Source organism: Macaca nemestrina, chromosome Y (assembly GCF_043159975.1).
Source record: "Macaca nemestrina isolate mMacNem1 chromosome Y, mMacNem.hap1, whole genome shotgun sequence".
NCBI classification, from domain to species: Eukaryota; Metazoa; Chordata; class Mammalia; order Primates; family Cercopithecidae; genus Macaca; species Macaca nemestrina.
This window is the reverse complement of record NC_092146.1, coordinates 5,028,188-5,056,076: the sequence shown is the minus strand read 5'-3', so window position 1 is coordinate 5,056,076 and position 27,889 is coordinate 5,028,188. Positions and strand designations below refer to the sequence as shown.

General features: G+C 37.6%; 1 protein-coding gene across 16 annotated transcripts in view; it reads right to left on the bottom strand.

The window, feature by feature from the left end:
- LOC139360963 (thymosin beta-4-like) overlaps positions 1-27,889 on the bottom strand; it is a 226,246-nt gene that overhangs the window by 28,130 nt on the left and 170,227 nt on the right. For 12 of the 16 annotated variants that reach the window (XR_011618533.1, XR_011618534.1, XM_071089474.1 and 9 more), the window contains one exon: positions 6,771-6,818. The exons of 2 other annotated variants lie outside the window; for them this stretch is intronic. The gene's annotated coding sequence lies outside the window, so the exon portion shown is untranslated. 2 more of the 16 variants (XR_011618535.1, XM_071089466.1) reach the window with 2 other exon arrangements.

Here is a 27,889-nt window from a genome sequence, read left to right as displayed (position 1 = left end):
TGTGACTGTACCATTTCTGGTTTGTCTCATAAATGAAAACATTTTCAGATGTCAAGAGAAAGGTCAGGTGCTAGAATTACCAACTCACAAATCTCCACTGAAAATACATATTGGAATAAGACTAAATATAGCAAAACTGGAGGGTCTTTTTTTCATTTTCTGTTAAAAATTGAGCAAGTGGAGATGCTGCCCACCACCAGTGATTTACAGAGGGTTTCATTTCAAGACGCTGTCACAGGAAGATGCTGTCAATAATTCTAACACCATCTGTGTTGGCGGCTCCAAAAAGTCATATCTAACTTGATACGAATGAAGAAGGCTGGAGAAAAAATATCCCATGTTTTTAGTCTCAGTTGTTTGTGGTTTTGAAATGATGGAAACATAAGTTATTTTTTGGAAGTTCTTGCTTTCCTCTATGATATATAATGTCTGGACATTTAGTTAGGTTCTTTTGTTTTCTACAAAAGAAAGCTTCATTGTATTTTTTAGGTAAGAGGCTAATTGAAAGCATATTATGTGATACTGTTAAGTCAAGTCATTCTCTCTCTCTCTCTTTTTAATCAACTTTTAAGTTCCAGGGTATACGTGCAGTCTACGCATGTTTTTTATGGAGGTAAATGTATGTCATGTTGGTATACTGAACAGATCAACCTATGACCTAGATATTAAGCCCAGCACCCATTAGCTGTTCTTCCTGATGCTCTTCTTCTCCCACCCCCATCCCCAGCAGCCCTAGTATGTGTTTCTCCCCTCCATGTGTCCCTGTGTTATCATTGTTCAGCGGTTCAGTTCCTATATACAAGTGAGAACATGCAGTGTTTTGTTTTCTTTCCTGCATTAATTTGCTGAGGATAATGGATTCCAGCTCCATCCATGTCCCTGCAAAGGACATGATCTCATTCCTTTTTATGGCTGCATAGTATTCCATGTGTCTATGTCCCACATTTTTTTTTTTTTTATCCAGTCTACTGTTGATGGACATTTGGGTTGATTCCACATCTTTGCTATTATGAATAGTGCTGCAATGAACACACGTGTGCATGCATGTTTATAATAGAAGGATTTATATTCCTTTAGGTATATACCCATTAATGGGATTGCTGGATCAAATGGTATTTCTGAATCAACCCATTCTTATTCAATATCAGGAATCTCTGGAATGTCCAACACTTATACTGGAATATGCTGATTTCCTGAGTGCAGGTGGGACCCAGGAATATTTTATATGAAACACACAGGTAATACTGTGATAGATGACCTAACAAAAGTCATCTAGTAGGGTCAAAAGTAGACAAGTACTACATCAGGTGGCTATAAACCATGAGGTCTGAACATCACAATATGTAAGGAGGAAATATTTGCTCATGTTGTTATTAGGATGGGAAGCACCCCAACCTGGAGGTTTGGCAGGGCCATCTGAGGACTCCCTCAGTCATAAATATTGACAACACTGATCACTTTCTTCTCTTAAAAATGCAGGCTTCACTTGCTTTTCAGGACACTAATAGATTTTCATTCAGTTTCAATGGAAGCTACTTCTCAGCCCCATGCTTCGTGATCCTTAACATCCCATCATCTCTAGACAGGAGAGTGTTCTACATCTGAATTCAGGGGTCTCTCTCTTCTCATCTACACTCGTTCTCTAGGGATCTCATTGGGTGTCACACTTTTAAAAACATCTTTGTGCTGATGACTTTCAAACTGATATTTTCACTGTAGACCATGCCCCTGTAGGCAGATCCACTCATTCAAATATCAAAACTCAAAAAATATCTTCCAGCAGCTCTACTTGGAGGTCTCAGAGTCATCACAAAACTAATGTGTCCCAAAGCAAAACCATGATCCTTGCACACAGCCCACCACCCATACATACCCCACCACACAGAACCCACCACCACCACCATCTCAGTACATGGAATTGCTCTTTCCAGTTGCTCTGGCCCCAACCCTCGAAGTCGTACATTTATTTTTCAGTCACATCCCTTGAACAAACTGTGTTAGCACTACCTTTAAAGTGTAACAGGAATTTAACTGCCTTTCACCACTTCCAATGTCCTGGGCCAAGTCACCAATCACCTCTCCCTGACTACTGCCAAAAGCTCCCCACTGCCTCCCTAGAGGTCTTTCTGAATACAATGGTCTAATGATTCTATACTGCACATACCATCTCACTCCTGTGCGCAGAAGCCCCTTACTTGGAGTAAAACCACTAGGAGTCTCCTGAATGGCCTACAACCTGTGCCTCAGTCACCTCCCAGAGCACCTTTCCTTTGATCACCTCTGCGCCTCAGCCCAGCCACACTGGTTCCCATGCTATTTCTTGGAGAGGAAAACTGGGATACTACTGAAGTTTTTCCTCTCCATTTGCCTAAACACTTTCCCTGATGCCTCCATGGCTGGCTCCTTTTCCTGCTGCAGGTCTACTAAATGTGATCCTATTTACAATAGTTACATATGCTCCATTTCCAAAAAAAAAAAAAGTCACCATCATTATGCCTTGCTTCATTATTCTCCAAGCCCTTATTACTAACTGTTATGGTAAATACTGAGTGTCAACTTGATTGGACTGAAGGATGCAAAGTGTTGCTCCTGGGTATGTCTGTGAGGGTGCTGCCATAGAGATTAACATTTGAGTCATTGGACTGGAAAAGGCAGACCCTCCCTCAATCTGGGTGGGCACCATTCTAATCAGCTGCCAGTGCAGTCAGAATAAAAGCTGGGAAAAGAATGCGGAAAATTTAGACTAGCTTAGTCTGTCAGCCTACATCTTCTTCCTGTGCTGCATGCTTCCTGCCCTCAAACATCAGACTCCAAGTTCTTCAGCTTTGGGACTCGGACCTTTGAACACAGACTGAAGGCTGCACTGTCAGCTTCCCTACTGTTGAGGTTTTGGGACTTGGACTGGCTTTCTTGCTCCTTAGCTTGCAGATGGCCTCATTTTGTTACCTCACCTTGTGATTGTGTGAGTTAATACTCCTTAGTAAATTCTCCTTTATATATGCATCTATCCTACTAGTTCTGTCCCTCTAGAGAACCCTAACACACAAACTGACTTATTAGATACCTTATTTGCTGTCTGCTTCTACTCACAATAATGAAAGCTCCTGGAAAGGAGGAATGTTTGTTCGTTTTTTCACATCTGTATCTCCAGAGTCCAGAAGAGTACCTAGCACACAGTATGTGCTCAGTAAGTAATTGCTTAATGAATAAATGAAGGACAGGCTTCTAAATGTTAGCTTTGATTTGTAATGTAATATTCCAGTTTCAGGTTCAAACTCTGTCAATCAGAATTGCTAAATAACAAGATCCTAAAGTGAACTGCAAAATCAAAGGAGTGTTCTTCCCAGTTTGAAATAAAACAATTAAACAAACTCCCCTTCCTCTGGTGTAGGAGTCAATCTTTAATCTATAAAAGGGAGCTACCAACCTTCCTGGGAGGGAACCAATTTACAAGTGAATCATCACTTCAAGGCAAGAGAAGAATTAAAATGTGTAAAGATAATAACAGCCATTAATATTCTCAGCAATGCACCTGAATATCTACATATGAAAATAAGTAGTCACATGAATTTTCCAGATATTCTAGGTTCATAAGGAAAACCTCAAAATTATCTCCTCTTCTAAAGAAACTCCAATATTTAAGAAGGTCACTGGTACTAGGAATTTAATCATCCTCTTTAATTTATATCATTCATTACATCATTTCCTGCCCTGGAAAATTTTCTTAGATGTTATTGTAATAACCCAGAATAATACCATCTAGTTTATGAAACATTATAAAACATGAAACAACACAATTTATGAAAATAACTTTTGAGAAAACAATGCTTTCAAAGATATGAATTAATAATATTTTCTTGAAATTTTCTCAAAAAGAAGGCCCATTTTGAGTGTATAATACCAAAATGGCACACTTCCATTACCAAGATGATGCACTCCCATCTCTTTCTCCCTCAAAACAATCACTATAAAATTGTAAAACCAGGTCAGGCATGGTGACTCCTGCCTGTAATCATAGCGCTTTGGGAAGCTATGGCAGGAGGACTGTTTGAGGCCAGGAGGACTGTTTGAGGACAGCCTAGGCAATAGCAAAATACCTTATCACTACAGAAAAAGTAAAATTAGCTGAGCATGGTGTCATGTGCCTGTAGTCCTAGCTATTCAAGATGCTGAGGCAGGAGAATTGCTTTAATCTGGGAGTTCAAGGCTATAGTGACGTATGACTGCACCCATGCATTCCAACCTGGATGACATAGTGACATTCGTCTCTTAAAAAAACAAGAACAAAAAGAAAATAAAACCAAAAGAGAATGGCAGAGATCACCTGTTTATTGCCGTGATTCTCCTCTGTAAACTAACCATTCATTTATCTACCTATTCACTATGGGGTTCAGGTGAGACAGGGTCAATCCAGTTTGTCTAATCTGAAGCATTTTACTCATTCTTTATACTTAATACTTGATAACAATTAAGTATTAAGTACTTGATACTTAAATCCTCATATATTTAAGCCATTCTCTGCCTTCAAAACTGGTTCCCTACATTATGAAACAAGGTATATTCATTTGACTGAATTATACAGAATATTTTCTTTCCTTATGCCTGATATTTTAATTGTTTCAGAATTTTGAAATGTAGCTGGATATTTCCATGTGAAATTTACATATATATACACACATACATACACATACATACATGCATACACATATATAGATATACATATGCATAGACAGTGGCTGATGGCAGCCAGAGAGCCAGGGAGGGAAACTCTGTACTGTATGTTATTATAAAGCCCTAAGAAATTCTACAACTTACTTCACATTTTTTTAACTGGTGAGGGTTTTAGGGGTCAGAGAGGTAAACAGATATGTCCAAGGTCATTCACATCATTGATGGCAGAACAAGAAGTTTGACAACAAAAATGAGAGAAAGATGAGGTGGAGGGTGTAACAATACACAACTCTATGAGTCACGCTCTACATATCTTATATTCCACTGTCATAATGAGGGAAAATGTCCCTACAGAATGTAAAAATTCAAAGTCTTTTAATGGGAAAAGTGTCTATTACAATAGTCTAGTATAGGCACTGATAGTATTTTCCCCAACAGGGCCAGAGAGGAAAGATTTTAGGCTTTGTGGACCATATGGTCTCCGTTACAGCCATGCAACTCTGCCCTTATAGCTCAAAAGCAGTCACAGACAATATGTAAGCAAATGAGTGTGGCTATGTTCCAACAAAACTTTATTTGCAAAACTAGGTGGCAGGCCAAATTTAGACTCTGGGCCACAGACTGCTCTCTCCTGATTGGGAGCATTTCAGAGTGTTATACCATTAGGTTTAGGAAACTTGACGTCAGCACTGTTTATCCCTAATTTTACAAATATACAGTTGTATTTTGTCTATTAAATGTTAACATTATTGTTCTCATTTTCAAGATGCGGAAATTGAGGGTCACAGTTTAATTCACTACTTCAAGAGCAGAGGTTGATTTACTACCTCTTCAAGTGAGAAGATGGGAGTCATACCACAAGACTAGCGCTCTCCTAACCCTTCCTCTGACTCTCAAATCTGGGCATTTTGCCCCAGCTCACTTCTCTTTCTGTTTGATGCCAACTCCTTCCTTATGATCTTCACTATTATCTGCAGAAACACACTACAGAGAGCAAGCACATTTTCAGAGATAACTGAAATAGCTGTATTAGATCCTTCTATGCTATAGAATTGTGTGATTGCAATGTAAAATATGCTACATATTTAGCCTGTATACCCAATTTCAGCCTTGAAGAAAAATAGTTTTTATTGATGATCATATGTGGTGCTTTCAGCAGAGGAGGATGAAACATTTAGATTTTAAAAAGACAAATTTCAAGTTTCATCACTGAACCTCTCGTGTTTCATGACAAAAACAGGCAAACTAACGAGTATGAAGGACTGACATGATGGAAGGACTATAAGTCTACGTTGCATAAAAGTGACAATAAAATCACTTGTCACCCTTGCAGAAATGCAGGCCTATTAGTGCACTGACATGGAATTTCATGGGAGAAGACCACTTCTGTTTGTCCCGGGAGAAATGCCATCACTTTTTCTGAGGCAGGCTCCTCTGACTTTTTGAGATAACACCATTTGTTAAATACAGGAACAGAACCCACATTAAAAAAAAATGCATATTAAAAAAAACTAAGTAGGCTATAAAGAGAGCAACGATTATAGATCATCAAACAGAAACATGCACATGCACACACGGAGAACAATACCTATTTCAAAAAATGAATGTGGACTTTACTTATTTCATTTCTATCAATAATGTCTATAGATTAAACTTCCCACTGAAATGCATCATAAGAATACCTTGTAAGGTATATAACTTTTGTCAAGTGCAGTTAGATTTTAAAAACACTAATATGCCTGTGTTACATAGTTTTAAACTAAACACAGATTTGGTTCTAATAAAATTTAACCTTTTCTTTTTCCTTTCCAGTCTTAGCAGTTGGGGTAGTATTCCTTCTCCATTAAAAAAAAAAAATCTTAGCAAAGCTGCTGAAGCTACACTACAGGCAAATTTCCAACTATTAAATAGTTTCAAGACATTTGTACAGCCAAGCCTTTTGCCCATTGGAAATGGCACATCCTGAGCAGCTGTGAAACAGAGTAAAAAGTCATGGGTCCTAACAGGGCAACAGGTAACTTTATTACCACCAGTGATGTCTGCTCTAGTTTTGCTGACACAGTAATGCATGCATGTAGTAACATCCATGTGATACTTACATGCTGTAAAAACAATGTTGTCTGCTTCCTTTTCATTTGTAATGTATCCTACACACATGAGGAAATAAGGGGAAAAAGATAGTTGAAGAACTTGGAGTTTGAAGAGAAATGAATATGATGACTAAAAGATATTATGCTAGGTTAAAGATAATTTAAGTTGGATTTTTACCTGTTTCTTCATAAGATGCCTTAAAAGTGTGTTATTTTGTAATGTCAAATTGATAACTAATTTCAAATGAACCACATGTTTGCTTGCTTTCGGCAACATACCAAAAAAATGAATTTGGATTTTCCCATATACAATCCACAAAATTTGAACTCTTCCTTCTTTTACTACCCATATTGACCCCACGTGGTCATGGTAGCCAGAAACAAACACATTATTTCCCAAATTCAGCAAAGTAGTATATACTATTTTTTTATATACTACACAAAATACATTTCCAATACTAAGCAGCAATGTATGTATTTTTTTACTCATTTAATAAATATCAACAACATCACGGAAAGGTTAAACACCAATTTATTGAAAAAAAGATAAACAACCGCAATGTGGAGCCCACAGTATTTTTGTATTTGTGACCCTGACTCTAAACTGGTTATTCATAAAGTTTGAGTTCTCTGTTGTGTAGACATTAGTGGTCTTCTCATTCCAAGAAGTGGGCAATAATGTAAAGCTTGTCAGATTTTGGGAAATGAGAAAGGAAAAAAAAAAAAAGAAGAAGAAACTAGAAAGGGATTACCTCTGTACCTCATTACCTAACACTGTGTCTGGACTCAGAGCAAGCTCTGCCAGCATGCAAACCAGATCTGCTAGGAACAGCTGCAGACAGTGACTGACTGCACTGGTGCTAGAACACCATAACACCATTAACCCCCTTCAGCGAGGAGCTCTGAGGTGTTTGTGCTCCACAAACAAGTTTTCTATATTAGGCTGACTTATCACAACAGCAGTAACAGGCAAAGCCCAGACCCAAGCGAAGTCTTAGTAATATTGTCAAAGAAGACAGGGCTCAAAGGAATGTGCTGTGGAGACTCTGCCAGTACTCCCTCAACATATGAAGAAGAAAACAAATTTTCCTTTCTCCTGTGATATAAGTAAACTTATGAGTTTATAGATTCCTGTTTTGTGTAAGTAGTAACTTCAAGTATTCTGTTTTACCTAAGCAGCACAGTGAAGGCTGTAAGACATGACTGAGCAGGCCTGGGCTGCAGCCATCTAGGCACCGTAGTGAAGGCTATGAGACAAACCCATACAAGGCACTAGAGCAAGCCTAGGTAACAGCCATCTGGACTGCATAGCAAGAGTCACATGTAATCCTCAGTTATGAACCCATTACAATTTGATTAACTGCCTTTGTTCTGCCTCTTTATCCTTGTTTTCATGTCACTACACTTCATGCCACTGTAAGCTTGTTTCAAGCTGCTGGCCACTTTTTGAAGTAGGTATAAAAGTCAAATGCTATCTTTGCTCTGGCCTCAGTTTTTGGATATTAATCTGCTGGGTCTGCTTGTAGTCAGTTAAATTCTTCTGTTTCACCCCGTGGTCTCTTTGGACCTCCTTCATTCCTGCAACACTTCTACACCTTGCTCTGCTTCCCTTCTTACCTACCGCATTTCTAGACTCCTCTTAACTAAACTGCTCACACTCAAAGCCTTCACTTGGATCAGATTCTGAAGGTGTCTTAACTTTGGTGGCAATCTTTTTTTTGTCAGACTTATGTTTCAAGGCAGCAAATATCAACTTAGGTAGGAATATGCAGACACACTAACACCTTGTGCTCAGAGCATTTGTGCTGTTTGTTCCAAATGGAACGGGATAGAAAAGTTTAGGTAGACCCTAGGATCTAGCAGGATTGATGTCTCAGGAGGTACTTTGAAGGTAACTTACTCGGTACAAGGAAGCAGTCCCACATTCTTAATAAAGAGATGAAAAGTAGAAATGAGAACTAGGCATTAATCTGTTAAACTATTACTCATTTTTAGTTTTGAAGCAAATTTCCCTTCTCAAGTGCCAGGAGGAAATACAGTATAGAGTATTTAAATAAACAAATATAACCATTATCGCATACTCTTACAAAAATTAATGATTTTGTCCATTCTATATTCATGCATTTCTTCTGGTAAAGGCAAGAGTTAGCAATAAAAATATTCAGAAATGGTATTCACCAAGAAGAGGAAAAGCATGAAACTAATTTACCAACCTATGAATAACTTAGAATTTACTATAAAAACAGATGGGTTAAGTCTAAGTTATGTGAAAATAAATGGGTCAAGAAAAAATTAAATAGTACCCAATCTATTTTGGCAAATGTACTAATGTACATTTGTAATAATGTACTAATTAGTACATTACTAATGTACTAATACAAATACTAATTTTGTATTTTAAAAAAACTACAATGAAGATAAGGACAAGAAGTCTGGCTTTTCCATGAGAAACAGCTTTAGAGCTCATGAATCCCAAGCAGTGAGTCTAAACTAAATGGAACTCATTTTATCTATCTTATTCTGTTTAATTTTACTTTTATTTGCTGAGATATTTACAGTAATGAAAATGAACAAACAACAACAAAAAAAAACCCTTCCGCCATTCCTTGACATAGCCTTAAGTTGTCAAAGCTGGCTCTCTACCTAAATCATATACAATAGAAAATTGCTTAGGCTTTGCAAACTGCTACAATGGAAGTGGTCATTGTTTTTTTAAAGTAATTATAAACCACTGGAAGACTGGCACAGTTTCAGGTCTAGAGCAAACCAGGATAAATGGGCATTTATTGGATGAAAATGCACCATTTTTTGAAACATAGCAGTCATTGCAGTCATAATTAATATGTTGTTCTAGCTCTTCAGGTGGACAAATACTCAAAATTTACATTTCTGTAAGTCTTAGTTTGAGGTGCATCCCAAGTGTTAGTTCTTGTACTCTTATAAACCAAAAATGTAAACACTGAATTCATAGTAGATTCCATTTTCAGTAAAGGTGCATCATAGAATGATAGGAGTTTAATGAATCAATAAAATGGTGGAAGACACTGTCTCCAGGATATGTATGTCTAAAGGAGACTTAACCACTTCACTAACAAGATGGTGGCACCTCTTTCCCTACCTTCCTCAATGAGGCTCATCAAATATAGAAAAGAGCCTCGCTGGGAAAAAATGTCTTTAACAATATGTTTGAAATATGTAATTTTCACACCATAAAATTCTCTCATCTTAAGTGCTCATTGACTTTTTAGTACTTACTGTGTTGCATAGCCATCTCCATCACTGGGTTCTAGAATGAGTCCATCACCCCAAAAAGATCAATCCTTCATGCCTTACTGAGAAAATTTAAAGATAGAAACAACAACAACAAAATTTTCTGCCTTTACCTTCTGTTTTTATTACTCATGTTTCATTTCCTCATATATTGAACAAGGATTTGTTGAGCAGCTATTACGTGTCAGGTACTGTTCTAGGCAGTGGGAATAATAAGTAAAAAAGAAAACATATCTGCTCTTATGTTTTCTTTTTTACTTATTATTAGAAACCGACATGCACACTCATCCTGATTGGATGCAAGGAGAAACCGTGGACAAGATGAATAAGGAAAATACTAAGGCAAGGTAGACAGTCTTAACAGAAAATAAGAACAAAAAATACAACACGGGAAATGTGGATTTGTTTGCTTGTTTGTTTATACATATAACTAGCATGGTTAAAGATGGTTTTGCTGGAAAAGAGATATTTATATAAAGAAGGTGAGCCAGCCAGTCTTTCAACAATCTGAAGGAAGAGCATTTCCCCAGTCCAAGACCAGGTAAATGCTAATATCCTGAAGCAAGGGAAAGAATAAAGTGTTCAGAGAATGCAGAAGTGCCTAGTGCATTGAGCAGGAAAACAGGGAGGGTAGCAATGAAGTCTAAGAGGAAGGAGAAAGGGGGGTCAACTGGCTCTTAAAATCCATTGTAAAGAACATGGCTTCTACTCTGAGTCAGGTGGGGGAAGCTGCTGGGACACGTTGAGCAAAAAACTGACGGGAAGTGGCGTAGATTTTAGTAGGATCACTCAGGTGGCTGTGTTGAGAGAGGACTAAAAAGGAGGGGATCCAGAAGTGGAAATCGGTAAGCAGGGATGAGAGGCCAGGGTCTGAAACCCAGGATCTGGAAGTGGGGATCGGACAGCAGGAATGAGTGACTAGGATCAGGAAACAGGAATCCAGAAGCCTGAAAGGCAGAAGCCAAGAGGCAGAAGTGGGGATGTGATTAGGAAGCTAACACTATTCTCAGTTAAAGATAGAACTGAGCTGATTAGGGGAAACACAGGGAAAGGTGAATCAAGGCAGATCTGAGGATCTGTGGTGGCTTGCAGAAAATGTTTAGAGTGGAGAATGACTGCAAGCCTCTTTTACCACAAACTGCTGCAAGAGCAGCATTGCCCATTACTTAAAAGGAGGCTATTGAGAAAAACAGTGCTTAAGGGGATGGTCCTATTTCCCAAAGGGAGTAATCATTTATCAATCACTGTGACTGCTATGCTTTTGGCCTTTAAAAAAATATATATAGTTTTTTCTAAGAAATAGATCAAGTACCAAGCTGCAGGATACTTCCCATTCCATAGGATTGCAGTTCAGATTCATGGGTAATAAAGGAAGCTAAAGACACAAAATCAACTTTACCTCTACCTTTAAATTTTCCCAGTAAGCTCTAAAGGATATTATTGGGATGATGGACTCATTCTAAAACTAGATGATCGTGGCCGAGGCAGGCAGAAAACAAGGTTAGGAGATCAAGACCACCCTGGCTAGCACAATGAAACCCGTCCCTACTAAAAATACAAAAAATTAGCTAGGCGTAGTGGCAGACACCTGTAGTCCCAGCTACTCAGGAGGCTGAGGCAGAAGAATGGCATTAACCCAGGAGGTGGAGTTTGCAGTGAGCTGAGATTGTGCCACTGCACTCCAGCCTGGATGAGAGAGCGAGAGTTGATCTCAAAAAAAAAAAACCCAGAAATTAGATGATGGTGATGGTTGCACAGGTCAGTAAATACTAAAAATCACTGAACTGTACACTTAAAGATAAGTGAATTTTATGACATAAAAATTGTATTTAAATAAAGTTCTTTAAAGCATTTTTCCCAGTAAGGCTCTTTTTAACGTTTGGTGAGAATGAGAAACAGATGTGGCCCCACTTTGTTAGTGATTAAGTCGGTTTTAGAGATCATAGAAGGAATGTCTACCACCCTTTGTCTGATGTTAAACCTGTCATTCTGGGATTCATCTTTATTTAAAATGTAATGGAATCTTCCATTAATTTTGTGCAGACATTTTTGGTTTGTAAGATTTGAAGAACTAAAGCTTGGAATGTTCCTCAGGATGAGATACGTGGAAGTGTGAATTTTGGGTGTATTTGTAACCATGACAGAACAACATTTTAATGATAACTGCAATAGTTCCATTTTCCATAAATAAAAGTCCACTTAAATTTGGGAGATACAGTTCCCATTCTAGATTATTACCAGAAAGTGTCAGGACAGCTTGGCCTTCCTACTGTCATGACCCTGGGGCTGTCAAAAGACCTCTGCCCAGATCCTGAGGATAGCAAGGCCCTATAATGAATCATGGGAGCGAAACCACCTGCTCGCCTTCATTGCACAAGAGGTGCCACCACAATTCTTGTAGGAGATTAATTCAGCATCTGTCTGTAGAGGCTGGGAACTGCTTCCATCTGATGTCTGATTTTGCAGTCGTGTTCATACAGCAGCAGCCCAAATCCTGCAAGCAACTGAACAGATGGTAACACATTTTGACCACAACATGTCTGGATCACATTTGAACCATGAAACTCAAGGTGATGCACTCTGAAACTTTTTATTGATCACTACCTACTAACCCACAATTAATTATTTCACTTGCCTCATTAAATTTTCAGTGGGAGACAGAGTCTTAAGACATGGTTTGATGTCTTCATTTACAATTTCACTTTAAAGTTTGCTTAGTTCATGAATTTACCTCCTTGGGAGGAAGAAAAAAGAAAAAAGAAAAAAAAGGCTCCCCCTCCATTTTTAAAGGCTTTTAAGTGTAAAGGGTTACATTATTCATTAATGTCACAATCAATAAATTTATTTAAAATAAAATAAATTTAAATTACTTTCTATGTAAGAAGAAAAATTATGATTAGTAAGAGAACAAGGTAACCAATATGTATCTATGAAACCATATCCTTATAATTAGTCAAGCAGATATCTAAATTTGGAAGGTACACAGCCATGTGGACACAACTAGAAAAATAAACCTGCTTCAACCGTCACAGATTAACCGCAAATGTAGCACACTGTTCATTTGTTTCCACAGAGATTTTAAAATATCAACACAGTCAGAATGGAACAAAATTAAAGCAATGATTAAATGACTTGGGAGGGGTTTAAATTCTAGATGTTATGAAGCAAAGGTAAGAGTCAAATTCACTCTCAATTTAACAATAATTTCAAGAAAGGCTATTTTGCCTAGAATAGCTAAAATTCAGTCTTTCTCTTTGAAAATCAACTGAATACTTCTTAATGCAAAATATCTTTAACCAAAGACTCAACAGATGTTGATCATGAAAACCCCTCACCACTTCAAAGTTTTAAAAAACTCCCTTATGTTATCTTCTATGATACACTGCAGGTAAAATTCCAATTTTGTCCTTAACCATAAATGTACATGGTACCTTCAAACACATCTGGTCCCATTCTCTAAAACAGCAAAGCCACCTGTTGACTAACTATAAATATGAACATAGAGACAGTGAATCTGCATTCTATGTGTGCCTGGGAGCAAGGATAGTATTCTGTGTCTGGGAAGAAAAGGAGGGCTGACCTTTGGAAGAATGGAAGTGTTTGCTGGGGGCAGTGAAGCCTCAAGTTCCATGCACATTCACAGCAGCCACTCGAAACTGGTACCATCAGTTGGGTCTTACGTCAGTCAGTTGAACTCGCTCATCTGTCGTCTGAGGGGACATGTCACAGAGCACAGGGAACATGCCATTTTTTATTCCAATATGTTGGTTGGATCTGTTTAGAAAAATATACTAACCTATCAGCCATGGCAACTCAGCCTGTCTTCCTTCTGATAAGCGCTGCTCATCACGTCCAGTTATGAAGAGAGCTGTCAGGGATTAAGGAACCACTGATATTTCACCCCAAAGAACTAAACATCTCTTGAAGTCAAAACCTTATGACAAGAGCTTGGGCTATTTTTAAATATGGTGATTAATTATGGCATTTAAGAGATTCAATCAGTATAGAATATTTATGTGCAGTCATTGTTACATTACAGACAAGAAGATGAAATCATCTTCAGGTTACTGAAAGAAAATATTCTTTTAATTCACATGCCAAATATAATTGTCAAAATAGCTATAACAACCCACATGCTTAAAGACCACTAACAATTTCTGCAAGTAAATTATAACCTGAGCCACTGTTTAAAAAAACGTTTGAGTAAATCACATAACAACTCTGAAGAACCAGTCTTGATCATGAAGTGTGAGATGTGTTAGTATATATTTGTTCAATAAAATGCCCAAAAGAAAAAAGTGACACTGGGGAAGATCAGTGGGTTTGCTCTTTCTAGAGCTACAATTTTAAGACATCAAATAACTTTAATAGTCTTCGTACAATATACCTGCTTTCAACAATGTTCTGTGTTTTATTTGCATTAGTAAAATCTTGAAAAGCTCTGCCTTGAATTCCAAGAAATAACCACCTACAGTCTTTGCCTTCATCTACACCAAGTGCCAAACTCAACTTGCTCTTTGGATGAAACTAGGGAAACAGGATTGGATTTGAACATTCCTACACTTCCATTTATAAAAACTGAGTTTATAACAACCTCAGCTTATAAGAACAAGACAGAAAACAACTGTCATCAACAAGACAGAAAAAAACTGTCATGTTTACATCAATATCTAAAAGAACATTTCTGAGAACAAAGGAAGAATATAAATTCTTATATATGGCTTTCTACCTGATTTGGCAAACTTTGAGAAAACACCTTCAACTTCATCATTTAGAGTTTCAGCTGTGAATTTAAAAGCTTAAAGTCGGCGTGGTATTCCACAGTATTTAGCAGACAAGGAGGTATTACATATAGCATTAACAGGATAAAATAATAACAACAACAATAATAAAGGAGCTTTCTTCTTTCCGAAAATCTTTTGGAGTAAAAGAGATGATCTTATTGTCAGTTATTTTCATAAATCTTCAAGTAAGTTGGAGAAATTTCAAATGAATCTGTACCATGATTTAGGAAAGTATGGCATGTAAATCAAACGGAATTTCAGGCTGTATTCTGAGTAGCTTAATGTTTTATTGAAGCAATTTTTTTTTCTAAAATAAGTATAGAATAGAATTACTAAATTGATTTGACCAGTTTTTTTTCCCTAATTTAATATTGTTGTTTTACATCAAACTTCTTACTTATTTTGGGGTTCTTACATTGTTTCATTTTAGTGCTTAACTCCTTTGAGATATTGCTATTTAGAAAATATTCTTCTTGCAAACACCTAAATATTGACATTTATTTTTCATTTGCTAACAAAAATATAGGAATCTAGTTGTTGGAAAAAATGATCTAATCAACTTAAGGTGAGAATTTTTTCCTATAGACATAAATATGGGAAGGCATTTTAGTTGTCTAAACTCATGAAACAGTTTCATATTCAGAGTCTGTTACTTTTTACATCCATGTAGGGTTTCTTTTGTGTTTGTGTTCGTGTTTTTGTGTGTGTGTGTGTGTGTGTGTGTGGTGGGAGGGGGTGAGTAGCAGCTGGTTGTGCATTTAACGGCTCTTAAAAGAAAGAAAATAAAAACATTTTCCTTTTCTCATCAACAAGACAGAAGAGGAAGTACTGTTAAGATAAATTCCGGGAGTGTTGCCATGAAAGTGGTGTATCAGTTTTTAAGTTGACTAAGACGAAGAAATCACTGGTGAAGGTTTATGGGCTGCTGACTATGTCCCAATAAGTAATTTTGTGAGACAGATCTTATCCCATGCTCCTAAAGTCTGTGTAGGATAAAGGAATAAATGCAGGAGAAACAGAAGAGAAAGAATTTAGATGATTGAATGTCAAATTAGTCCTCATGAAGTTTCATTTCCTTACGCTAATTGGCTTTGAGTTTGGCTGAGGGAAATGTGGTTCTTGGAGAAAATACATGTGAGCAGATTATAAAATTATCTCCCTTCTATGTGTATTTTGGACAAATTAATCCAATGGTTGAGTTTCTGAGCATATTTGTTTGTATCTATGAACCTCATCCTTATATTGTTTATTCCTTATCTGAGTAAGTAATATCTATAGTCAAGCTACTTTGCGGCATAGCAAGTTAATTTTATGTGCATAGGTATGTAGCAGACACTACCTCCAAGATGAAAATCAAAGTCTATTTGAAGCTCTTACCTGAGCCACCGTCTGCCAATGAGTGGCATTATCTTTGCTAGGATGGATTCCATAATTCCACCTTCTTTGTACCACAAAGATCATGGGTTCAATAGAAATATTGAATTTGGAGGACCATTTAACCTCTAGCTGTCCAGACTACAGTTCTATAAATTGTAACTCTTCTCTGGGCTTCAGGCGGACACCTGAAACAGGACCGTATCAATTAAAACAATCTGCATGTAACTCAAATTGAAGTAAAAGTTGAGGAAGAACAAGTATGGAAGAGATGAATCTGATCTGATGACAACTGAGATTTCATTTCATAAAAGTGGCCTCTCCATACAGCGTTTCACTTCTGAAGTTTTCTGATACTCTGTCCAGCTGTTTGTTTCTTTTTCTTTTAACTTTTCTTCTTCTTCTTCTTTTTTTTTTTTTTTAAAGAGAGTATAGACTGTTCCTGATCTGAACAAGTGGTTCATTCCTTAGTAATCTCTAGAGCAATCATTTCAGCACATTCTTATGAATAAATCATGTTACAAGGTTGTTTCACTTGAGATTAACATGGAATTCACACTAGGAGATCATTATAAAGGGTTTCAAGTCATTTCCCCCACTTTTTCACAAGCTCTGTGTCTACTGATACATTCTAAGGTCATTATAACATGGTTTCCAGATTTGATCTTCCTTCTTTCTCGGGGAGTTTTCCATTTAAGGAAGGAAAACACTGCAAAGTGAAATCTCTTTATGTGAAATCTCCTAAAAGTGATTTTCAAAGCTCAAGTCTTTTAGATTCTGCAATTGACTGCTCAAGCACTACCCTATAGTCTTAATGGTTTAAAATCAGAAAATAATGAATTTATAATGTTTGGATTTTGCATGAATGAGTCCACTGCTCCAAAAGTTTCTCACAGGTATCTCAATTTAAAGTAGTTAATCATTCTAATTTCTTTCTCTCCTTCTGTACATGCAAGTTGTCTGGTGACTGATATACTGAAGAACCACAGTTCAAAACAGCAGACATTTCAGAAAGTGAATTTGTAAAGAAATTTGTAATACTAATAGAAGATGCAAAACTAACTGAATGAGATAGAATCTATGTCACCATGATGGTGAATGCCATCAACACCAAGAACACCAATTACCATTAACATAATTTTCTGTACACGATGGTCATTTGCTGAAAGCACTGAAAACTCATTTGAGAGGCTAGTTACCAATGCTTGATTTCTTCTTCTATTTTGTAAGTTTAAATGCAGAAGAAACTGGAAAATGTGCAAACACAAAATGCAAATAATATTTGATGCATGCTGGTGGCATGGCTGAATTTCAGCTCTTTCATTTTGATCTTAATTCATGGTAAGCCTTGTTTAGGAAAATTTTAAAGTCATCAAAGATTTAGATGGATGGTGTCAAATAATTTTTAAAAAGCATATTTATATGTGGTCAAAGTCACTGATTTTTAAAAAATATTTTTTAGAGAAAATGTTTGCCATACTTAACTGCATTCTTTTTTATTGCTGATGGGTCATGGCTGAGTAGCAAACTTTAGTTTATAATAAATTTCTCTCACCTGATCCTAACTGTGAATTTGTGAAGTGGGTAAAAGATTAATTATCTACATACTGAATGGGAGATATTTGAGTCTAAGGAAGATTAAATAAGTTGCCCGGGGCTACGATCTGATCTCAAGTTTCTCTCTGAAATTTCTGCTTCTTTCTACATTTCATAATAGAAAAGACCACATAGAGAGGGAAAGAGGTGGTTTGATAGACATGCAAATCCCTTGGATATTTTTCTTCTAAGATCCTCAGCTTTCCTGTTGGATCTGGAACTTCACCAAGTCAATCTTTGACTCCTATTCTGCCATCACATGCATTTCTTTCAAGCTTGTATCGTAAACTTTTCTTCTTAGTGAATAACCATAGCAAAGGGGGTATCTTGACTTAGATGATTAGCATATTTCTGCTAAGCAAATGTTTCTCCAGTGTATCCCTAAGCCCTGGCTAAGCTGCTGACCATCTTTCTAACCTGCTTGCTGAATTTCTCTGTTCCAGATATGTCACTTCTCCTGGGTTATCTATCTTTATGATAATTTTATTCTTTAGGATGTCTAAGGGATCTTAGAATCTTATTGATTTGTTCTTGCAGCTAACAACATTTAGTTGTCTTACTGCTTAGTACATTTTCAAGAATCCTCAAATCATTGTGTGTCCATGGAGTTCGCTCAACTTGACTCCCCTCCTTGTTCTGACCTTCACAACAGCCTTTCAACCTACTTCCCTGCACCTCAATCTCTTTTGCTAATGTTCCCTTATTGGTACTTTGTGGTTATTTTTCTGAAGTAGAAGTGAGGTTCTCTCCTTTGGCTTCCCAAATTCTTTCATTGTATCCTATTCTCTATAAAATGAAGAGAAACATCTTGCCATCCCCTTCAAGGCATCTATCTTCATGACTGGCTACCACTTTATTTGTCAGTCTATCTCCCAGTATCTGTTTAATTTTTGTCACAGATATTATCTATAAACCCAGCATTCCTAGAAACACATTGCCAGGTACTTCATAAAACCATGGACTGTTTGTGGTGTTTACTTTTTTTCACTCTGAAATGTCTTTCCTTCTGCTTTCTAACTATAGACTCTTGAATATTTCCAGGCTCAAACAAAATGCCACCACTCTGTGACACTTCCCCTAAATTTCTCAATTGGAAATAAAGGCTTTATTCTTTTGCCCCCATTCGATGCTGAACCTCTAACCGTCAAGACATGCATTTAACTGCCTCTTGCTGTAGCAAAGTCACATAATGATGCCTGTTTTCCCATTAAGCCATAGCTCCCACAGGTCAAAAACCATGTTTCCTTCATTTCCACACCTCACAATGTCCCAGAAGAGAACATTCTGCACAGCCTATATTTGCTGAATAAATAGCAAAACCCACTTTCTTATTCACTCAAGAATATATCTGCGGAAATAAGAGACTTGTGCAATATTTATGCAAACCATTGCAAAAATGGTAATCCCTACTCTGCTTGAAAGTCACCAATGGAAGGGTGAAGATTTATCATAGGTATTTTGTACTGCCATATTTATCATACATTGTTTCAAGCAACTCAGATCTCTTTTCCAGCACGGTCCTATTACTCACACATACATTCACTCTGCTTTTTACAAAAATAAATACCAGAAAATAAAGTAATACCAAAATGTTTACAAGACAGAACATTTGTATTGCATTGACCATAGGCTTTCTCAAAAAAAATAATAAAAGACCAATTCCTGATAGGATAGAAATCCCAAAGTTAATTGATGATTGGTTTTAATAGAAGTAGCTCTCTATGTTTTGTGTCAAGAAAAAAGCCACTAAAATTTGTTCAAAGTGATGAAAACTAATCTTAAAAAACTGATCATTTACTATCATTTTTGCATTGAAGGTTGCCCGGCAGATGCAGACAAATAGTTCTACAGAACGGATATGTGGATAAGACGAGAGAGAGTAGACTCAGATAACATTTCATGATTTCCTTGATTCCTTGGTGTGTAGTAAAAAAAAAAAAAAGATGACCGATTCTTCAAACTAATAGAACACATTCTCTGAGACTTTAGAATCTACTTTGCTCTTTGGCTTTCTAGAGTATAATCCTCTAGAGTAAATACAGTAAATACTCTAGCCTATGAAGAAACCTGAACTCACCGGAAGCCAGCCCAAGCAGCCCAATCTCCTTGCAGTAAGGTTTTAATCTTGAACAGCACTTAAGGACCAACAGCCTAAAACAAATGTATTGAGCACAAGGGTGATGTCTGTTCAAATTTCTTCAGTTAAAAATTTATTTTATTATGATGAAGCATGATCCCAAAATATGCATGTTAAGAAATGGTCCACCTGCTTTGAATTAAGGTCAGTTGGCTCCTTTGATTGGAATGAGCTCTGGCACTCTGAAGGAATTGTGAGCAGATGGGGCTCAGCACCCCTCAAGACCTCCAGTCCTCACTTCTGGTGCACACAGTCCTCACTGGCTGAATCAGCATCCCAACTACATAACCAGATGTGTAAACTGGATCTCTTCTCAATATATTTTCTATTAGGTAAATGATCAGCATTTTTCTCTTTATTTTTGGACAAATTAGTCATCTGAAATCTAAACTATTCTGTTGAAAAATTTACAGACATTATTATATGACACCTGTAATAAGTAACATCCACTTTTTTTTCTTTAAAATGCAAAAAAATATTCTGCTGAAATCAACAGCAGCAAGCCAATGCTTTTTCAAAGTGCTGAAAATATATGAATAGAAAAATCAATTAGGATAAGCAATCCTCAGTTGCGTACTCATTGTGAGATTTTACTATTACTATTAATTTTTTTACCATGAGTCTAAATGATATAAAAATGTAGTGAGCTCTAATGTTCTAGTGATTTAATCACCACTTGATATCTCTCATAAAGGTAATTAGAACCTAGAATTTGTATTTATAACATATTAAGGCATTGGACCACTTAATTCAGAAGTTGAAAATTTATTTGTGAGAAGTTGTATAAAGCCACTTATACAACTGGATTCATTATACAACTGAATCTATTTATACAAATGAAGTTTAAATATTTTACATATTGATTATTTGTGGAAATACTAAATAAACTCTTGATCAGGTCTCTTTGAAAATAAACAGATTGACATCAAAGGAAGCTATACATAACTGCAAGCCACAAATTAGTCTCAATCTTTATGTTTGTAAAATTTTTTAACTATTCTCTCTCCCTGCCCCAACCATTTTGGCCACAGTTAGAAGCCAAGGGAGGCAGTGGGACTTGGCAGCAAAATAGTAAAACATAAACCCTTTGAAGGAAAAACAGTCTCACCAAGCCATAAAATAGATTTAGAAAGGAAATAGAAATAGAAAGGAAAAAGGACGTGCCCCCATATGCACTCATTTGTATTCTACCTGTAGAAGATAAGCCTTTTAAACTTTCTATGACTCTATGAAGGTTTGCATTTCATAGAACTAGCACCAGCAGGCATCTCCAATCATGTTAATATTTCTGAGCCTTCATTTTGATGCTAATAATTTTATTTAAAAAGTAAAAGAAAGGATCGCCGTTGTTTGTTTTAAACTATAATACTAGTCTATGAAGGTTAACTTACTTCCAGGCATCAGTTAAGCATGGTTCTTACAGCATAACACAAATTCAGTGCTTAAATATAATAGGGGGCCAGGTGTGATGGCTCATGCCTATGATTCCAGAACTCTGGGAAGCCAAGGCAAGCATATTACCTGAGGTCAGGAGTTCAAGACCAGCCTGGCCAACATGGTGAAACCCCATCTCTACTAAAAATACAAAAATTAGACAGGTATGATGGTATGCACTTATAATTCCAGCTGCTTGGGAGGCTGAGGCAGGGGAATCACTTGAACCTGGGAGGTAGAGGTTGCAACGAGCTGAGATTGTGCCATTGCCCTCCAGCCTGCACACCAACAGTGAGACTCTCTTTCAAAAAAAAAATATATATATATGTTTATATATACACACACATACATACACACACATATAATATAATAGGGAATTTTGTTGATCATCATTTCAAGATAGTCATTGATTTTAAAAACCCAAGCGACCAGTATATAAAGCTCTTGAAGCTATAAAATCAGTACTTTCCATTTACCCTTTGACAAACACAGCAGACTAAACAGAAAGTATGTATGGGTTTTTATAATTTAAAAACATTTTTAAATATTAACTCAATAAGTAATAAAATGTACAGAGGTTGGTAAATGTCAATTTATTTAAATATTAGAAAAACAATTTGCCCACTTAGAGTATTGTGCTCATGACAATCTCAGTAATAAACTACTGTGCCATGTGGAGGCTGGTGTCACATAGATCCTTGCACCCCAATGCCCATTACAGATGACAGCAAATAGTAGGCACTCCATAAACATGTATTCAACTGAAATGTGTCAATACTTCTCCATCTCTGTGACAGTAGCCCCTTTTAAAGGTAAACCAGGGTGCAGGCATGGTGGCTCATGCTTGTAATCCCAGCAATTTGAGAGGTTGAGGTGGGCAGATAACAAGGTTAGGAGTTTGGGACCAGCCTGGCTAACATTGTGAAACCCCAGCTCTACTAAAAATACAAAAAATTAGCCAGGTATGCTGGTGTGTGCCTGTAATCCCAGCTATTCGGAAGGCTGAGGCAGGAGAATCACTTGAACCCAAGAGGCACAGGTTGCAGTGAGCCAAGACAGTGCCATTGCACTCCAGTCTGGGTGACAGAGCAAGACTCCGTCTCAAACAAACAAACAAACAAATAAGTGTAAACCAGAGAAAACGTTAAGAAAATGTTATTTTGGATCTCCAGACAGCACTATTCAACAACACTTTAATACATGTTAATGAATGAATGAGAAGCTCATAAGGAACTTCAGGTTTTCAATATCTGTCCCATAGAATTTGTTTCTCCATATAGCACATTCTGTAACTAGTTTTAAAGATGTCAGCTCTAAAATGTAAAACAATCCCACATTATTCATTAGCCTAAAATGATTCATAAGGTAGTAATTTTGTTAGATTAAAAATACTCTATATTGACAAATATTTTAGTTGGCCTATTAGTTAGGCAGATACATAATAGATATAGATACATTTTGGGACAAGGTCTCACTGTTGCCCAGACTGGAGTGCAGTGGCATGATCATGGCTCAGTATAACCTTGAATTTCTGTGCTCAAGTGATCCTTCCACCTCAGCCTGCCAAGTAGTTATGACTATAGGCACAAGCTACCATGCCTGTCTAATTTTATCATGTTTGGCAGAGATGGGAATATCTTGCCATCTTCCTCAGTCTACTCTTGAGCTATTGCCTCAGCCTTACGAAGTGCCGGAATTAAAGGAATGAGCCACTGTATCAGGCCTTAGTTGGCCAGTTATATAATAACTCAATGATGCTCAGTGAGCGTTTTCATTAGGGCTCCACAGATTCAAAATAAAAATGACAGGAGAGCTAGCCCAGGTGGGAGCAGATGTTAGATCTATTTCTGCTACCTACTACCAAAATCACTTAGGCATAGCCTGCAACCTCAGTTTCAGCAGCTGTGAACGGAGAGCAGGACTAGTTAATCTCAACCCACCAGGACTCCGATTCTTATCAAGTAAAACAATTACACAGACCTAGCAGAGAGAGACGGAGGGAGGCAATCTATTTCACATTAGTTTGTTTGGGGCAATAAGGCCTCTTGGAGGTAGGAAAGACAGTGATCACAAGTATCCTAAGATTGCAAGGTTGATTTTTGTGCTATCTGACTAGGCACATGGTTTTCTCCTTGCAAAGCCAATCGATGGGTTGGAACAGACACTTTCCCTGGGTCTCGGGGATATCTGCCCTCCTCTCCTCATCTGAGAGTGAAGAAGCAGCTGGACTCCAGGTTGGGAAAGCCAACAGGGACTTCAAGTGGCTCATTAGCTACGATGGTGAAGGAATTGCTACAGGCTCTATTTGCCCTGCTTTTAGACACACTAACATATTCAGAGCTACTGTCAAAGGTCCCAGGACATGAAGATCAGCCTTCCTTGAGAGACTACTGAAGAAAGCAAGAGAAAAATATCTACCTGCACATATATGTATTTTTGGCAAAATAACAATTTATTGACTTGACGATCTTCATTACACAAAAGTCATTGTCAGGTCAACAGAATCTGTTTATTCTATTTGTAATTGACTCTCATTGATTCCCTCTCTCTCTCCACAAAAATCTAATTTAGGAGCTAATTTGTAGTAGAAGAGTGACGTTAGTACTTTAACAAAAGTCCATCCAGTTTTGTTAAATGTAGTTTTACATTGAAAGTGTCTGCATACTTAATCATTTATCCTGGCCCTTTCTATTCCCTTTATTTTCAAGTGAAACAGGCATAACTGAAGTTCACACTAACTCTTCAATCCTTTTATAAATGTGCATATTTTAATTTATATTATCTCTTTAAAATGCTACAGGTTTTACAACTGGTTTTAAAAAGAGCATTCCAAAAGCACCCTATTTTTTATTGTGAATGCTACTCATACATAGCATAATCTTTAATAACAAATAAGATTTCATAATAAAAGATCCTTTAGAAGCTATATGGTTTAAAATTTTGCAAAAGTGATTTGCTGTAGTTTAAACAAGAGGCATGAACACAATAAAACTTTAAAACTATTAAAGAAACATTACTTGGTAAGAAGAGAAAAGCAGTGATTATTTTGAATGTGAGACATAGCAGTCATGGCATGTTTCCAATAGTAAAGAAAAAAAACTGGATGAATTACATAGATTTCAGAGAAGAATATTCCAAAGTGGGAGGTAAAGGAAGATTGGACAGATACCTAACTTCTAAGAGATGTGTATGAATGTTAGAGTAAGATGGACTTCCAAAAATAGGCAGTCAACACATAACTCAAAGCTGGTATTAATGAATACTGCTTTATACACATTTTTTACAAAACTATCAGTATTTAGAAAAAATATGGATTCAGCATGTGTGTGTGAAAGACACAAAGAGGGAAAGACATCTATTACTCTCTGTACTTTAATGAATATTCCTACTGACTAACTCTATATTAGTGGTACCCAGCTCCCAGGCCACTGAGTGGCAGCAGTCTATGGTCTGTTAGGAACCAGTCCATATAGCAGGAGATGAGTGGTGGGTGGATGGACAAAGCTTCATCTGTATTGACAGCCACTCCTCATCACTCACATTATCACATGAACCTCCTGTCAGATGATCTGTAGCTTTAGATTCTTACAGAAGCACAAACTCTACTGTGAATTGCACATGTAAGGGATCTAGGTTGTGCACTCTTTATGAGAATCTAATGCCTGATGATCTATCATGGTCTCCCATCACCCCCAGATAGGACCATTTAGTTGCAGGAAAACAAGCTCAGGGCCCCCACTGATTCTACATTATGGTGAGCTGTATAATTATTTTATTACATACTACAACATAATAATAATAGAAATAAAATGGACAATAAATGTAATGTGTTTCAATTATCCCAAACCATCTCCTTCGCCCTCCCCCAACCAAGGAAAAATTGTCTTCCAAGAAACCAGTCCCTGTTGCCAAATAGTTTGGGGAATGCTGCTCTATATTACTCTTTTTTTTTTTTTTTTTTTTGACATGAATTCCCAATTCCCACTCTGTCACTCAGGTTGGAGTGCAGCAGTGTGATCTCAGCTCACTGCAACCTCTGCCTCCTGGGTTCAAGTGATTCTCCTGCCTCAGCCTCCCGAGTAGCTGAGACTACAGGTGCATGCCACCACACCCAGCTAATTTTTTATTTTTAATAGAGATGGTGTTTCACCATGTTGGCCGGGCTGGTCTCGAACTCCTGACCTCAGGTAATCCACCCATCTCAGCCTCCCAAAGTGCTGGGATTACAGGCATGAGCCACTGCACCCAGCTTCTATATTACTCTTAAATGAGACCCCAAAAAATTAACAAAACGTTATATGTCATAGTGTATTTTGATGGTATCCTATATTATATATAATACAATGGAATGGGCGTGGCTTTTAAAAGACCTTAGTCCTCGCCAGATGTGGTGGCTCACGCCTGTGATCCCAGTACTTTGGGAGACTGAGGTGGCAGATCACTTGAGGTCAGGAGTTCAAGACAAGCCTGGCTAACATCGTGAAACCCTGTCTCTACTGAGAAAAAAGAAAAAAAAAATACACATATTAGCTGGGCGTGGTGAGGCATGCCTGTAGTCCCAACCACTTGGGAGACTGAGGCAGGAGAATCTCTTGAACCTGGGATGAGGAGGCTGCAGTGTGCTGAGATTGTGCCACTGCACCCTGCACTCTAGCCTGAGCGACACAGAAAGACCCCATCTCAACTAGAAAAAAAAGAGCTTAGGCTGGTGCAGTGGCTCACACCTGTAATCTCAGCACTTCAGGAGGCCAAGGTAGTTCAATCACAAGGTCAGGAGATCGAGACCATCCTGGCTAACATGGCGAAACCCCATCTCCACTAAAAATACAACAAATTAGCTGAGCATGGTGGCAGGTGCCTGTAGTCCCAGCTTCTTGGGAGGCTGAGGCAGGAGAATCACTTGAACCTGGGAGGCACAGCTTACAGTGAGCTGAGATCATACCAGTGCACTCCAGCCTGGGTGACAGAGCAAGACTTCATCTCGGGGGGGAGTAGGGGATGGAAAGAGCTTAGTCCCATTTACAGAAAATGACAAGTAGCACTTGATATTAAGGAGCTAAGTGCTATAGAAATGGCTTGCATCTGCTAAGCTGTTTGATAAATTGAACTCCATTGTCTAGAGTCTCAAGGTACTAATCAAAATATTTAAGATGTGTACAATGACACTAATGTTCTTGGATTATATCAGCAGAAAAAGCACAATACCATTATATTTATAGTGCATTTTTCAACTCTGCCTCATCTCCCAGCCTATTTTCCAAGGATTTAAATCAATTTATTATTCCAATGTACCCAGTAGAGCTTACTTGAATCACTCTGACTGGAGAAAAAGACAAAAAGCTTCCTGAATTGTTGCTGTCTGTCACATATATCAAATTAAAAAAAATTAATTTGAACGACTTGTTCTGCCCCAAGTCGAGTTTATATGGCTTATCTCTATGGGTCTGTGAATATATTAAGACATATGTGTATATGATATAAAATACATTTTCTTAAGGTTTTATGTTTTTTGGACTTTTCACACCTACAATGGACACCCTTCTCTGGGCACACACAGATTTCTGTGGCACTGCAGGTCTCTTCACACCCCCAAGGCTGCCCCTTGCCTTTGTACAGAGTCTTCTTGGGTACTTGGCAGGTGTGTCCACACTCATTTGCAAAACATTTCTTTACCCCAGAGCTCTCATTATCAACTTCATAGCTTTCAACGCAGGCAGCTACAAATCCATTGACTTTCCCAGGAGCTGGATAGTCCCCCTGCTTCACCAATATGATGTATTTGAAGAAGTCACAGCTGGTCAAGCATTCATAGTTCTTGGGAAGAGAGGCTAAGACAGAGAAGAATTTTTTCAAAATATTCCATTAAAGACACATGAAGTCTGATTTCCAAGACATCTGAAAAGAAGTTCTACATTTTTTTCCCATCAAGCTTTTGCTTGAATATTTGACAAAATGCATGTATTGGTCTTCTCCTATCAAAGTGACATTTTGTGCTGATTTAAAAGGAACATAATCCATGAGTGATGATTTTTTACTGTATGGAACAGACACACACTGTGTATATGCACCCACATTCATGGATCATATATTCCACCATGGTTCAAAGATGTTTGTCAAAAAACTGATTATAAATAACTTGTCCAGTGCAACTTGAGGGCCCTTTTTGGATTGTATACATTACATATATTTTCATTTTATAACAAGCCACTCTCCCTTTTTTTTTTTCTCTTTTTTCTTATGGACCAGGTCGCACTTTGTCATCAGGCTGGAGTGCAGTGGTGCAGACGTAGCTCTCTGCAGCCTTGAAATCCCAGTCCCAGGCAATCCTCCTGCCTCAGCCTCCCAAGAAGGTAGAACTAAAATCACAAACTACCATCCCTAGCTAATTTTTATTTTTCCTGGAGATGAGGTCTTGCTATGTTGCTTAGGGTGGTCTCAAGTCCTGGCCTTAAGCAATCCTCATGCCTCAGCCTCCCAAAGCCAGTGGGATAACAGGCTTGAGTCATCGCCCCTGGCTATTTTTTCATATATAT